At 43.2% G+C, this 14,149-nt stretch overlaps 1 protein-coding gene across 2 annotated transcripts in view; it reads right to left on the bottom strand.

Annotated features, from left to right (window-relative positions):
• The window catches only part of GRM7 (glutamate metabotropic receptor 7), a 438,658-nt gene that overhangs the window by 196,803 nt on the left and 227,706 nt on the right, over window positions 1-14,149 (bottom strand). The gene's annotated exons all lie outside the window — the stretch shown is intronic.

The raw sequence follows: 14,149 nt of genomic DNA, 5'->3' as shown, positions 1-14,149 counted from the left end.
AACCTTTACTTGGACAACCCTCCATACAGGACTGCTGAACAGGTTTAACTCTATTGTACTACCCCCCCGATACCTGATCCCCCCCCCCCCTTCCTCCCCCCGCTTACCCGAGCACCCAGCCCCATGGGGGACACTCACCGGCAATAGAGAGCCAAACCTCAACCCGGCGGAGACCACCCAAGGGGGTCCTAACCACCCCAGCCCTACACGCTCTCCGCCCAGCCCGGATACGAACTGGCCGCAAACGAGATCCCTAAGATGGGCCAACGGAATAATACCCCCCCCCCTCTCCCCCCCACCCTTCTCCCCCACCTTCTAAAACGACCAGACGGCCTAACCACAAACTGCCCGAATACCCCCCCCCTTCTGTCACCCCATGGTTCATCGGGGATACCCCTCAACTCAAGCCCAGATAGGCCTGGTCCGTATACCCACAAGATCCCTAACGAAGACATTGAGGTAACGGAGGCCAACAGAACTTGGGCTCCAGAGATGCACAGACACTATTTTTATGCTTTATAATAGTTTTACTATGGAACTTTATGTGTTACATGCATGCTAGAACTAATAACTAATAACTCCTAGCTTGGGGACTTACCACGGGCTGCCTGCTAAACCCTGAGTATAAATATTGGTAACTGTGATTTATGTGACCTGCACTGGGCTACTGGGGACTCCAAGACACCGGACTTATAGCTGGGATAACATAAGACATGAGACAAAAGGTCTGACGCACACCGAACATATTAGCACACAGTGAACCTGACACAGGTAGTTCCCCCCGACGACTTCTCTCAATGCCTTAGCCACGCCCAGGGAATCCACCTTACCCTAGAGAACCTCAGACAAACGACAACCAACCAAACCCCCTCCAAACATACCCGGAAAATGGAGGCTGACATTCAGGGGAATACTTGCCTCATACCCACGGCCCGGCTATCTTTGAACTCTAAAGACCCTTAAAAACCAAACCACAGGACCGGGAGACAGCTCATACCCCAAAGGAACAGATTAGAAAAACCACCCGCACTAACCAGACGAGACATAACCACTCCCTCTAATTACATTAGAGACCTGATCACAAACAGACTAAGGGATCTCAAAGTAACACAAACTGTTATGTATTATTAATTTAAGTTGAAATGTTGAAATGTTGTAAAGTTGAAATGTTATAACTGCCCTCTGTAGCGAAAGCCACTTCGCCACTGTGGTTTGGAGGGGGCTGCTTGCCCGCCTCTTACCCTGTGACTACGGTCCCTGGGCGATTTGGCCCTTTATGCACGGTATTTGGGCATACTGTGGGTTATTGGGCTGCCCCAGGATTATGGGCCCTCTCATCAGCCCATACGAAACTTAAACCCCATGGCGTTTGAACTGTGTTTGTGGCATCTAAACGCTGTTTGGATATGTTGAGCGCTCAGATCCAAGCCATCTGGGGATGGGTTGAATGTGGGGGTTCTGTTTAGTATAACAGGAGTTATGTATTTTTATGTCTTTTGGTGGTTGCTGGTAACATGTGCTTAATGGAGGCTGTGTTTGTCCCTGGATATAATTAAATCAGCTTCTCCATTGTCTCCAGGATAGAGGATTCTGGGGAACTAGTTTGAGCTTCTAAAAACCATGCTTCCAGTAGGTCAAATGCACATTTGTACTAACTTTTGAACCCCTGGTCCAATTCGTATTTTTGAGTATGTTGTTCCCCCGAATGGATTGATTGTGTATATGTATTTTTATGCGAATGTGATGTATATTTGGGGAGTTATGAATGTTGTGTAAAAACTGTATTTTCCCTACCTAGGATAATTGTATTTTCCTGTGTGTACAGATAATTAGTTTACAGGTAGAGGGGAGGGCTATGTGTGGGATGTAACTATTGTGTGATTGGTTAATGTACATTACTGTGTGTGTCCCTCCCCTTCATGGGAGCACCTAATAAAAAGGGCTGCAAGCTAGCAGCCAGAGAGTTCTATTTTTACCCTCAACTTGAGTCCTGTCTCTTATTGGGGGAATCTGCTACAAGGGATTGCTATGCTAGGCATATTCCCTTGCTATAATCACTGAGCTCTTGTAAGAGCTTGTTCCTGCTTCGTTCTGAAGGGAGATAGCTGCAGCCTGCGGTGCTTATGGTGTCTGGTGGAGTGCTTGGAGTCCTCTGGAAGCGCTAGGAGCATCTTTCAACGGAGGTACCCAGTCGGGGTGCCAGTTGATCCGTTACACCCTCTTGTACAACTGCTGTAACACAGGAACTGGCACTGACCCACACATCCCACGGACCATCTACCCACCGCAGAAAGGGGACCACATGACCTCCTGCATACACCACTAGAAACGGCACCTATCCTTAAAGGAGAGGAAAACCACAAGAAGGTGGTACATGAACCCGCCAAGTAAGCATCTCTAACACCCCCTTCATGACCAAAACACCTCACACCCAGAAATAAACCTCTATCAGCATCACCCCCCTCCCCGCAGAAACCTAATTTCCCCGGAAGGAGAACAGGTACTCACCCCTGAGGTGAAGGCCTACCCTCCCCACCCCACTCATAACCCCCCCGCAGACCACACGAACAGAAACCTGTGATCCAAAGAGACATAAGCCCTGCAATACAACTGATTCACCCTATCCCCCCCCCCCCCACAATAGACCCCAACTGCGACAGCTCTAAACACAGGAACACCTGGACCACCTGGAAGCCTCTCCACAGAAGGCACACACACCGACCCAACACACAAGAGAAATTGTGCACATAAGGAACACAGCCAGCACACACAAACCCATAGAGTATCCGAACAGGGATAATGAGACAAACATAACTTTATCTAGAACCATAGGATACTGCCACAACCATACACTATTGCTCATTTCCACTTCACAACTAACCGAACGCATCCACCGTAAACACACACGCTCGGGGGAAGGAAGGCACGTGATTCACCGATCTTCTAGACCCCCACTACCTCTAAATCCGGCGCCAACACCCCACCCTTGACTTCCCATTTCCTTAGTGAGACAAGGAGACTCGCTCCGCTCCCAACACTCCTGGCATATAACCCGTAAGACCAGGACTACCAGACATACCCACCGTACTCACATACCGCTACATAACACTCTCACCCACACCAAACACAACACCACACCCCAACACCACAACACCCATTTCATCCCCCTCGCCCGCACGACTCGCACAGCCCACCCGCCTGGTCTTCGTACACATATAATAGGAATGTTATACCCCTAACAAAGCTAAGAGATAAGAAAGAACGGATATGGCACCACCATTGTCATGCATATCAATCAATTGTAAGGGCCTCAATAACCCACTCAAAAGACACCAAACGATGCGCTGGGCGAGCAGAACCCGCGCTCAAATCATCCTCCTACAGGAAACTCACTTCCAACAAAACAAGACATTCCCACTATTAAACCGAAACTTCAACAGATATTTCTTGGCAAACTCGCCGACTAGCAAACAAAACGGGGTGGCGATCTTAATCCACAAGGCGTGCCCCTTCATAACCGACAAGACAATTGCTGATCCCCAAGGGAGATATATTACAGTAGCTGGTAATATGGGCCCCCAGAAATTTGCATTCACTTCGATCTACGCACCCACAGTTCCTTCAACCTCTTTCTGGCAGGCTCTACAAGCACACATAGCAATATTCTCCTCACACCACCACATCATAGGAGGGGATTGTAACGCCTCACCCTCTCCAGTAATAGACAGGCACAGAACAGGCCTACACCCACAAAACCGTGGACAAACAACACAATCTGACAAATTACTTCAGAACTTCCTCGCACGCACCCGCCTGGTAGATGTCTGGAGGATCCAACACCCGAATACGCGGGATTACACATTTTACTCCCACCCTCACCGATCCCACTCGCGCATCGACTTATTCCTGATATCCCCATCCACTCTACCCCTGATCACAAACACTTCGATAGGATCAATCACGTGGTCAGACCACGCTGAAATTTCGCTCACACTGACCCCGCCAATCACCACTCGCCAATGGTCCTGGCGCCTAAACCCTACACTACTCCATGACCCCACAATCAGAGACACCACGTCCACGGCCATCGCGGACTACTTTACTCTAAATACACACTCGGTCACCTCACCGGGCACCTTATGGGCGGCACATAAAACTGTGATTAGGGGCACCCTCATAAGTCAAGCCGCTCACCATAAAAAACAACGTTTAGCAAAATTAGAAAGCAACCTGAAAGAACTCCGCCAACTAGAAAATGACTTCAAAATTCAAACCACACCAGACGTATTGGCTAAAATACAACAACTCCAAACTGCGATAAAAGACTTTATGGCCACAGATACCACCAAGGCCCTCCAATGGACCCGCCAACTTTTCTACGAAAAGTCTAATAAAGCAGACACTCTTCTCGCCCACAAACTCAAAAGTAGAACAGCCCGTAAAAATATCACCAAAATTAGAGCAAAAGACGGAACACCACAAGAGTTGCCAGACAAAATAGCTACTGTATTCCAAGAATACTTTACAGACCTATATGACCACAGTCCCCACCATAGACACGACCCCGCCCTCCTGACGACTAAAATCAACAATTACCTAGACTCACTCACCCTACCCTCACTAACGCTAGAAGGAGCCCACAGACTGTCAACGGATATCACATCGGAAGAAATAGCTAATGCACTCAAAACTCTCAAATCCAACAAATGCCCAGGCCCGGATGGGTTCACAGGCCTCTACTACAAGACCTTTACATCAGCACTTATCCCACACCTAAGCAAACTCTTCAACTCATTTATGAAAGGAGACCCCATCCCCCCCGACATGCTGCGAGCAAACATATGCCTTCTACCAAAACCCGGCAAATCCCACCTTGATCCCGGACACTTTAGACCAATCTCCCTACTGAATGTTGACATGAAACTATTTACAAAAATAATGGCCGAGAGATTGAACCCCCTGCTCCCTCTCCTCATCCACCCGGACCAAGTGGGATTTATCCCACACAGACAAGCCAGCGACAACACCCGACGCACCTTTGACCTCATCTGGTATGCAAACCACAGACGCCTCCCAACCCTCCTACTATCCCTTGACGCAGAAAAAGCCTTCGACAGATTACTCTGGCCCTTCCTTTTTGCAACACTTCAGAAATTCGGCTTCCCAACACCTTTCCTTGACGCATTAGGATCCATTTACTCATCCCCTACAGCCACCCTCCTCCTGCACTCAACCACACCACACTCCTTTCCCATCAAGAACGGCACACGACAAGGATGCCCACTGTCCCCAATACTGTTTGCCTTATCGCTTGAGCCACTCCTCCAGACCCTCCGACACCATCAAGAAATACAGGGAATCAACATCAGGGAGGAAACATACAAGATCGCAGCATATGCGGACGATGTTCTCCTCACAATCACAGACCCACAACACTCTCTCCCGCCCTTATCAATAGAACTGGCGAAATACGCAGAAGTCTCAGGATACAAACTTAACCTGGATAAAACAGAAGCCCTCCCGATCCAGGCTGACGAAACTACACTTCAGACACTCAGATTGCAGCACCCATTCACCTACCAAAAAACAGCTGTCAAATACCTAGGCATCACACTCCCAGCAGACCTCACGCAAACCTACAATCTGAACTTCACGCCCCTGATCGAAACTGCCTCACAAGACCTTGAAAAATGGAATAACATGGCAATCTCATGGATAGGCAGGATGACATCCATCAAAATGAACCTCCTCCCTCGGTTTCTATACCTTTTTCAAACACTCCCAATCCCGATCAACGCATCAGACTTTAAGAAACTGCAAACTAAGATAGACAAATTTATATGGGCCGGAAAAAGGGCTAGGATAGCTCGCAGAACTTTGTACGTCCCTAATAAACAGGGAGGATTAGGACTCCCCAATCTCACCCAATATTACCAATCAGCCCAACTGACACAAACGATCCAAATCCATGCCACCCCAGGCGCCAAAAGGTGGGTGGATCTGGAACATAACATATTCGGCTCAGACTTCCCCTCCCTACAAATCTGGCTCCCAAAAGACGCTAGGCCACCGACCTCCCCCACCTCCCCGGCAATACTAACTATGATCAAAACTTGGGACTAAATAACCGAAAAACACAAACTTATCTCACACCCCTCTCCATTAATGCCCATTCTCAGGAACACAACCTTCACACCTGGTATGTCCCCGAGGGACTTCGCCCATTTCGAAGACAACAACCTGACGCGCATCCACCACTTCTACAGAAACCAAACCATCATACCCTTCACAGACCTCCCCCAACAAACCCCCCTCATAACCAGAGACCTGTTCAGATATCTTCAAATCCGTAGCTACATAGAGACCCCACACATACGACAAGCCAGCATCACCCCGCTCACGCCACTAGAAAGTACATGCATAAACCACCCACTCCAAAAAGGTCAAATATCAAAAATATACTCCCTACTAAGTAGACACGCAAGAGAAAGCTCCATGCCATATATAGCAGCCTGGGAACGCGATCTGGGCCCCACGGGGGAACAAAGCGACTGGACTGACATCTGGGAAGCCACTGCAACGATATCCATATGTGTCAATCATAAAGAACAAGCTTATAAAACCCTTTTCAGATGGTACCTCACCCCGCTACGTCTAAAACAAATGAAACAATCAAACTCTGACCTTTGCTGGAAGGGATGCGGGAGTAGAGGTACATACCTACACACATGGTGGGAATGCCCCAAAGTAACTACTCTTTGGCAGCAAATAGCACAAAAAGCAACACAGGCACTCCACACACATATACCGATGGACCCCTGGCTCTGGCTGTTATCAAGACCCCTCAAAGACATTCCTAGAGCACAAAATAAACTCTTAGCCAAATTGGCGCTAGCCACTAGGAGAGCGATAGCTGAAACATGGGGGAGTCCAGACACCCCAACAATGTCACAGATAACTCGTAAGATTAACGAAGCTATGAACATGGATAAACTCACAGCCCTTATACATGACACCACCAAATCCTTCAACAAAATCTGGGACCCGTGGTTGTGGGAATCCACACCTAACTCATACAGCCTCATACAACATGACAGACCAGGCGGGTGAGCTCACCCGAGGCGCACAGCCCTACATACCACAGGACCCCCCACCCTACCTATAACCCTCAAAACACCACCCCTCCCTCTACCCCACCCCACACCCCCCATTCTCTTACATACACGCGCCACACTCACACCACATTCAACCTATCCCTCACAAGCCCACTTACTCCACACATCCCAAAAGCACACATCGACCATCTTTACCCCCCAGGAAAACTGCACCACAGTACACAGAGAACACGAGACTTTGCATCTGGGGACACCCAGAGACAGAGCCACACCTACACCACCCGACACACACACGACTGGACACAGACCATCTCAACCCACACAGAACCACCACACTCGATAAAGAAAAGCCCCCACTAAGGACCCACAAACTCAACTACCACAGACCACGGTCCGCAAGGATCTCTTATCCAAAACAAGGACTATCCAACCCTTCTGACTACCCTACCCCACCCCCCACACCCTCGGCCCACCCCCAATCTCACTCTATCCCCTCAAACCCCCAAAAGGGAACGATAAGAACCCAGAGTAGATACTACTTATTAACCATACAAAAAGGCTAGTAACCACTAGACAACACACACCTTGAGCCTACCCTCAACCAGAACATCAGAACAGACACACGCCTCCACAAAAACACTTGGAAACAGCACGCTCACAAATGACTAAGCAGACCATAGAACTGCAAAATATTACACTACCTGCTTCTAAGTGCCTAAGTTCAATCTGTAATATCATATCAAAACCATATTCCCACCTATCCCCCCTACCTCTGTACCCCCACACTAACAACACTAAAGTAACCTAGAACACTATACGGAAAGAAACTGTTATAAAAATAGGGAAATGCTAGAACAACACTAAGAAAATGACAAGGATACCCCAGCATCGGACAACTGTAGTAACTATACCTGCTGGACTAGCACCTACAATTATGGTGAACGACTGCTATAACAGTAAATGTATGTTGTGTTATGTAACCACTGTACCACAAACTATTTCCCAATCTTCTTTTCTGTACCCCCACCCCATAAAACAAAATCTTTCAAAAAATAAAGAATTTATAAAAAAAAAAAAATCCTGACAGTTTCTAAACTGATAATTTTATAGACAAACATTTATAAGGGATTTTGTGGGATAAAACAATAGTCATGCAGTTAATTTTCTATATATGTTTTATTTAGAGAAAGTTCCAGATAACACAGCAACTTTAAGAAAAACAGCACCATTCCTTCTTTACCATAATATTTTATCAGGGATATTCACTTAAGTGAGATTTCCAAGTAAATTTAAGGCCAAAATAGCAAACTGAAAGTTTGTCCAAGTCTACTATGTTTTCAGTTCAGCTATGTTGGCCTTAAAGTGATACGCCAAAACAACTTTAGCTTAATGAAGTGGTTTTGGTGTGTAACTCATTCCCCTGCAGTCTCACTGCTCAATTCTCTGCCATTTAGTAATTAAATCACCTTTGAATTCATTAATACAGCCCTAGCTACACCTCCCATGGTTTGTGCCAACATAAAAAACTGTTTTATTTTTAATCAGAAGTGTGTTTACTTCAGCTGTTTTTTATCTCTTGCTTTGTTAAATGAACTTTAATCACACAAAGGAGGCTCCCACAGGCTCTAGCAGGCTAATAACAGAGCTGGGGATAAAAAATTCTAAATTAAACAGATTGTGCAATAAAGGAAGTTTAAATATTAGATCTGCCTTTACAGAAAATGTGAATGGAGACTGTGCTGGTTATATGCAGGGGAGGGTGTGATTAGGGCTGCATAAACAAAGTGATTAACCTCCTAAATGGCTGACAATTAGCAGGTAAATTGCAAGAGCATGATCTATAAAGCAAAACCACTCTATTAAGCTAAATTTGTTTTGGTGCTTTTAGTGTTCTTTAAATTTGAAATTTACATAGAATTCACTTAGAATTCTCGTTTTGTGAATAACCCTGTAAATATTCTGGTGAAAAAACAATCCTCTAAGCTCCATGAATGAGGGATTTCTTTTATATACGTCTACAGTCTCAATTTAGCCAGAAATGCAAACGTGACTCAGTGTCATCATATATTGGAACGTGGTATGCAAGCACAATTAAATGGAGAAAACACAAAAGAATTTTGTTTTGAAGATAAAAAAAAACCTCTCAGTATGGAAAGACCTGTATGTCTCATTAATATTGCTATTATTCTTTGTCACTTAGCAACTATTTTGTTCTGCCCACTACAGAATACATTGCTTGGCTACTGTGGGTTAAATGTCCCCTTGGGTAATTGAAAGAGGTACTGTTTGCCTTTACTGTGCAGTTTCTCCCCCACCTGCTTCCTCCCAATTTAGTTACCTTTTTAGCAATTTAAATGACAGACGCATTTTTTTCCCCTTAAAACAAATCGTCTGTTCCATTCTCCCTAGCAGATGCTTCATATTAGATGATGAAACAGTGACATTAAATGTGTCTGTTCTAATTTTGCTCAGATTCATTAGCATCTCACAACAACTGAGGAGACACGGCAAGCTAATTAGCGTGTGTGGGATGCGTCCCCACCAGACAGGTAGCAGCTTTCTGGTGTTAACATGTGTTCAACTTATCTGTCCTAAAAACTGCAAGAACCATGCTTTGTGTACCCAACCATATCCAAGGTACGATCTTCAGCCATTACTGTGGTTACGACCAACTTCTACATTGTGGGGTACTGGCTAGACATGCATGAACTTCAAGATGCCATGGACATTAGCAAATCACAGCTGTTGGTTAACATTTGTTTGTAATTTTTTTATGCACATCTTATTAGAAGGCCTCATTCCTGGTGAGAATCAGATTGGATCATGAAAAGTAACTTTCAATGATCTTCACAAGACCAGAAGAGTTTAATGAGAAGTGGATCCAGAACAGAACCTTGAGGTAATCCACTTACCATATTTGACTATCTTGAGGAATTAAAACCACCATGAAAACAACCATCTGCAATTAGACCAGCATTCAATCCAAATGCAGGCATTTCCACCCAAACTTATATTTTTCCATTTTTAAGAAGCAATCCGTGTGGAACTGTATCAAAGTGTTTTGCAAAATCCAAGCATATAATATTCACAGAAAACGATTTCCTGCCTTTTACTCAGTTATTCAAGAACAAAATTGAGATATGCACAATTCATATTGTCTATAATCCTTAAAAATATTCATCCACCCTGATCTCAACTTCACAGGTTTTGTAACTTCCTGGTCAATATACTGAGAATGGACAAAAACTCAAATATCTTGCCTTTGAACGGTCCATGCTCAGTTCTCATGCTGGTTTTAGTTCATCTTGTGCCATTACATTACATAAAGCATTAGCAAATCAGACTGATCCCCTCCTCCCCCACCGCTTGCTCACTGTGCCCATAGGAGTAAAAGCCATACCTCCCTGACGAGGCCCAACAATAATTGTCTGAGGTTGCTGTATCTCTCATGCAGAGGGAGCTGTCCAGCATTACGGATTTAGACCGCCATTTTGGGTGAGATCAGTCTAATATTAAAATGGTTTAGGTTCTGTAATGGCTGTTTGAGTTGTTTTACCTTCTCAGAATTCTCTTGCACCCTTTTTTGGTTATTTTTTTTTAATTGTGGGCTTTGTTGTATGCATTTGGCACCATGCTTTGGGTACAGCCTTTTCACCCAAACATGTCCTAACCTCCTCTTCTTTCTTAACTCTCTTCCTGCTACATTCCTCTATGATTCTGGTGGTATGCTTTACACCTACAATACATTCTTTCCTGTGTTCCCCTACTACCTTAGATCCTCACTGTGGGTGTGTGTTGCCACAGTGCCTCACTGATTTCCAGTTACACCTCTGGCATGTAGAACAATTAAACTAGGGGTTTGTTGTTAACAGCTTTTCTAAATTAACTGGTCTTTTTCCAAGAAACATCCAATTTACAACGTGGCAGAGCATCAGATAATGAACTACTGTGAAAGATGTTCTTTCAATACTGTTCATTAGAAGATGTGATACCTATGTCTTTGTTTTAGTTTGCATATGCTGATTTGACTGCCAAGGGATTATTACATGTTACCATGGATATTCCAGCTGAGATTTACTTAGGGTCAATATGTTTCTTTTTAAATGTAACGTTTATTAGGTTTTCCTTGGGGTTAATATCAGAAAGAAAAAGAAAAGGGTAAATTAGGTAACAATGTAATAATTTACACATTTACAAAACAAAATATCATTGCAGGAATCCCTAAGGAGGTACATATATTCAAAGTGTTTTGTTGCATGGACTCTCAGATATTAAAGGTTTAGATCCATCCTTGAGGGAAAATTAATCACAAAAGAAAAGAGAGAGAAGACCTGATCACTCAGCGGACGGAAGGGTTAAGTACAAAGATTAATCAGGGGTCCTAATTTCTTGTGAACATTTTGAAGACATCCCTTGGGGATAGCTCTGCTGAGTCAAAAATATTATAGATACATCCATATTATAGAACATACACCTATGTTTGTCTATTTGTGGACAGTGCAGGGATGCTGTAAATTGCCTCCATTTTTACTCTCAACCTGTCTTAACTTTCTAAAAACTGCCTTCTAAACAATTTTTTATGTTTTTGTTCTACATTTTCAAACACCCAAACAGGACATAATTAAGGGGTGCGGCCCAAAGAGAAAGGGGGCATATCTGCCCTAAAGTACAGGCAGGTAAGCCTGGCTAAGGATAGCATCATTAGACATGCTCACGCAATCCTTTCTGGGGACAGTTCCTTGGGGTCCCCAAAAGCAGGATACCAGGGAACATGGGTGGGACAGCGGGTCTTTCCCGCTGGATTGGGAGGTTGGGATGCCTGTTTTTTAGTTTGAATGTATAAGTCTTAAATTTGATTTATTTATTGATTGATTGCATTTGAAATGAATGGTTGTTTCATTTAGAGAAATGAGCAGTAATGCCGTGCCAACGGAAAAATACGCAGAAGTGCTATTGGCTTTCAGACTTTCGCAGCATACAGAAACAAGCCACATTAATGGGTGATAATGAGATTAGTAAATAGTTGCATCAATTTCTGCAGAATTTAAACTTATAAAATATCACATTAAATAACAGGCACTCACTATTAGTGATTTTTAGTGTTTTGAAAATGTTGTCAGTAATACAGTACATGGTGAACAAATAGTAGGCGAAGAGATGAAGGGAGCCTCTAGTGGTATATTCGGTTTTGTTTACATGTTGAAACTTTTTAAACCTTGCCATGATATCATGTTCAAACCTTCCCATGGTATCTCACCACATGTGTGAATAGGAATTTAAAGTAAATTACAAAATTTAGACCACGATAGAAGAATGGAAACCTTAGCTGCCTTGGAGAATTTTTCTGAGTTTGGCTATTTTGGACTCTAATTTGAAACTAACTTTGAATTAACTTTGAATTGCTGACAATTTACAATGGACATTCCATGTATATTAAAAAAAAATATATCCACTGATTAGCTCTGTAAGTAATACAGACACAAAAATGTTCCTTACTGATTCTACATTTACAGAACCTAGTTTTTATTAATGATTGATAATAGATCCTAGCTATAAAACAATCAAAAAATAAACTAAAAAACTTCACTACCAGAGCTCCGAGAATAAAATAAAAGATGAAAACACCACTCAACTGACTAAAATTTATCGGATAATCAGTTGTGATATAGACAGACATATAGATATGTATTAGATAGATAGATAGATAGATCTCAGAGCTCAGATTGTATCATCACAAATAATTCAGCAGCCTGGAGCAGATCTGACCACTCATTGTGCACGTTTCCCAGTCTTCAAGTGATTTGGAAAGTAATTGGGCATTGCAATTGGCTGGCCAATATTCTGCCAATCATATTTCTTAATGCAATGACTCATTGTTCAGTGGATCAAATATGAGGATATAACATGGTTTTCATGTAGCTATTCAGGATTTGACATTTGTTTTTAAATCTAAAAGTAATAAAAGGTACTCTATATTTCACATATATTTATGGACATGATGGATTTAGGGCAATTTTGCAACAGATACTGTACCTTTCCACACATTTCAACTTCAGATTGTGTATTACTTGTGGCATGCTGTGGGTGCATGGAACAGCCAACGAGGCACAATGTTTGAAATTAATAGTGAGAAGGAAAAAATTAATAAAATGCTTTACAGTCACAACTTCCTGAGCTACAAAATACATTTGTGAACAAAGGTTTTGCGTTTTTGAGTGTCAAGAGGTTGACAATTTTTAAGACTTTATTGTGCATTGTTATGTATAGTACATCTTGTACTGCTTTGCACTTAGTCACACCAAAGCATTTATGTACAGTTTCTAAGAAGAATAATGAAAGGGAATGAATGACATCACTCATCAAATTTTCTATCGATCATTGTCTGTGCGTGGGTTAATGTAACAGGCGCTCCCGAAGAAGTAAACAAAACAATGGCAGACCAAATAATAGTCAGAATGGCATGGCTCTGTGTGTCAAGGTTGCATCGCTTCAATCAAGCTCTCTACATTCCCTTATCTCAGTTAATTTTAACTTAATATATTATAATCATAGTGTTCTTTCAGAAATTTGATATTTTAAAGAGCCTCACAGTGTAGGGACACAAGTACTCTGATGATAAAGAACAAATTCTGTTAGATTATCCTCGACAGAGTCAAAAGTCATGGTAGATAGAATAATGACCTTGAGATTCACTTTTAAAAGCTGATCTGCTCCTGACACATTGTTGACCTGAACATTGTCCTTGTGGACTTTGATATTTCCATCACTCAGTTGTCTTTCAAGAAACACCCACAAATGAGACAGATGAAATTAATTATAAGTGCAAGCTGAAAAAGGTTAGTGGCCCTCTTATAATTTATGTGCCAGGCATGTTATTCAAATAAAAAGGAAATTCAGATTATTGTCCATAAGTTTCTGCACAGTTGGTACTGAATTGGGAAGCTGTTTAAGCTTTATTCTGATCCTGGTGTTTTGTGGCAGCCTGTAGTTCCAGATACATGGTCCTTTCAATAGTACCTAACTAATCAAAATAA

Source organism: Pelobates fuscus, chromosome 7, assembly GCF_036172605.1.
Source record: "Pelobates fuscus isolate aPelFus1 chromosome 7, aPelFus1.pri, whole genome shotgun sequence".
Taxonomy (NCBI): Eukaryota; Metazoa; Chordata; class Amphibia; order Anura; family Pelobatidae; genus Pelobates; species Pelobates fuscus.
This window is presented reverse-complemented; position numbering and strand designations above follow the sequence as displayed.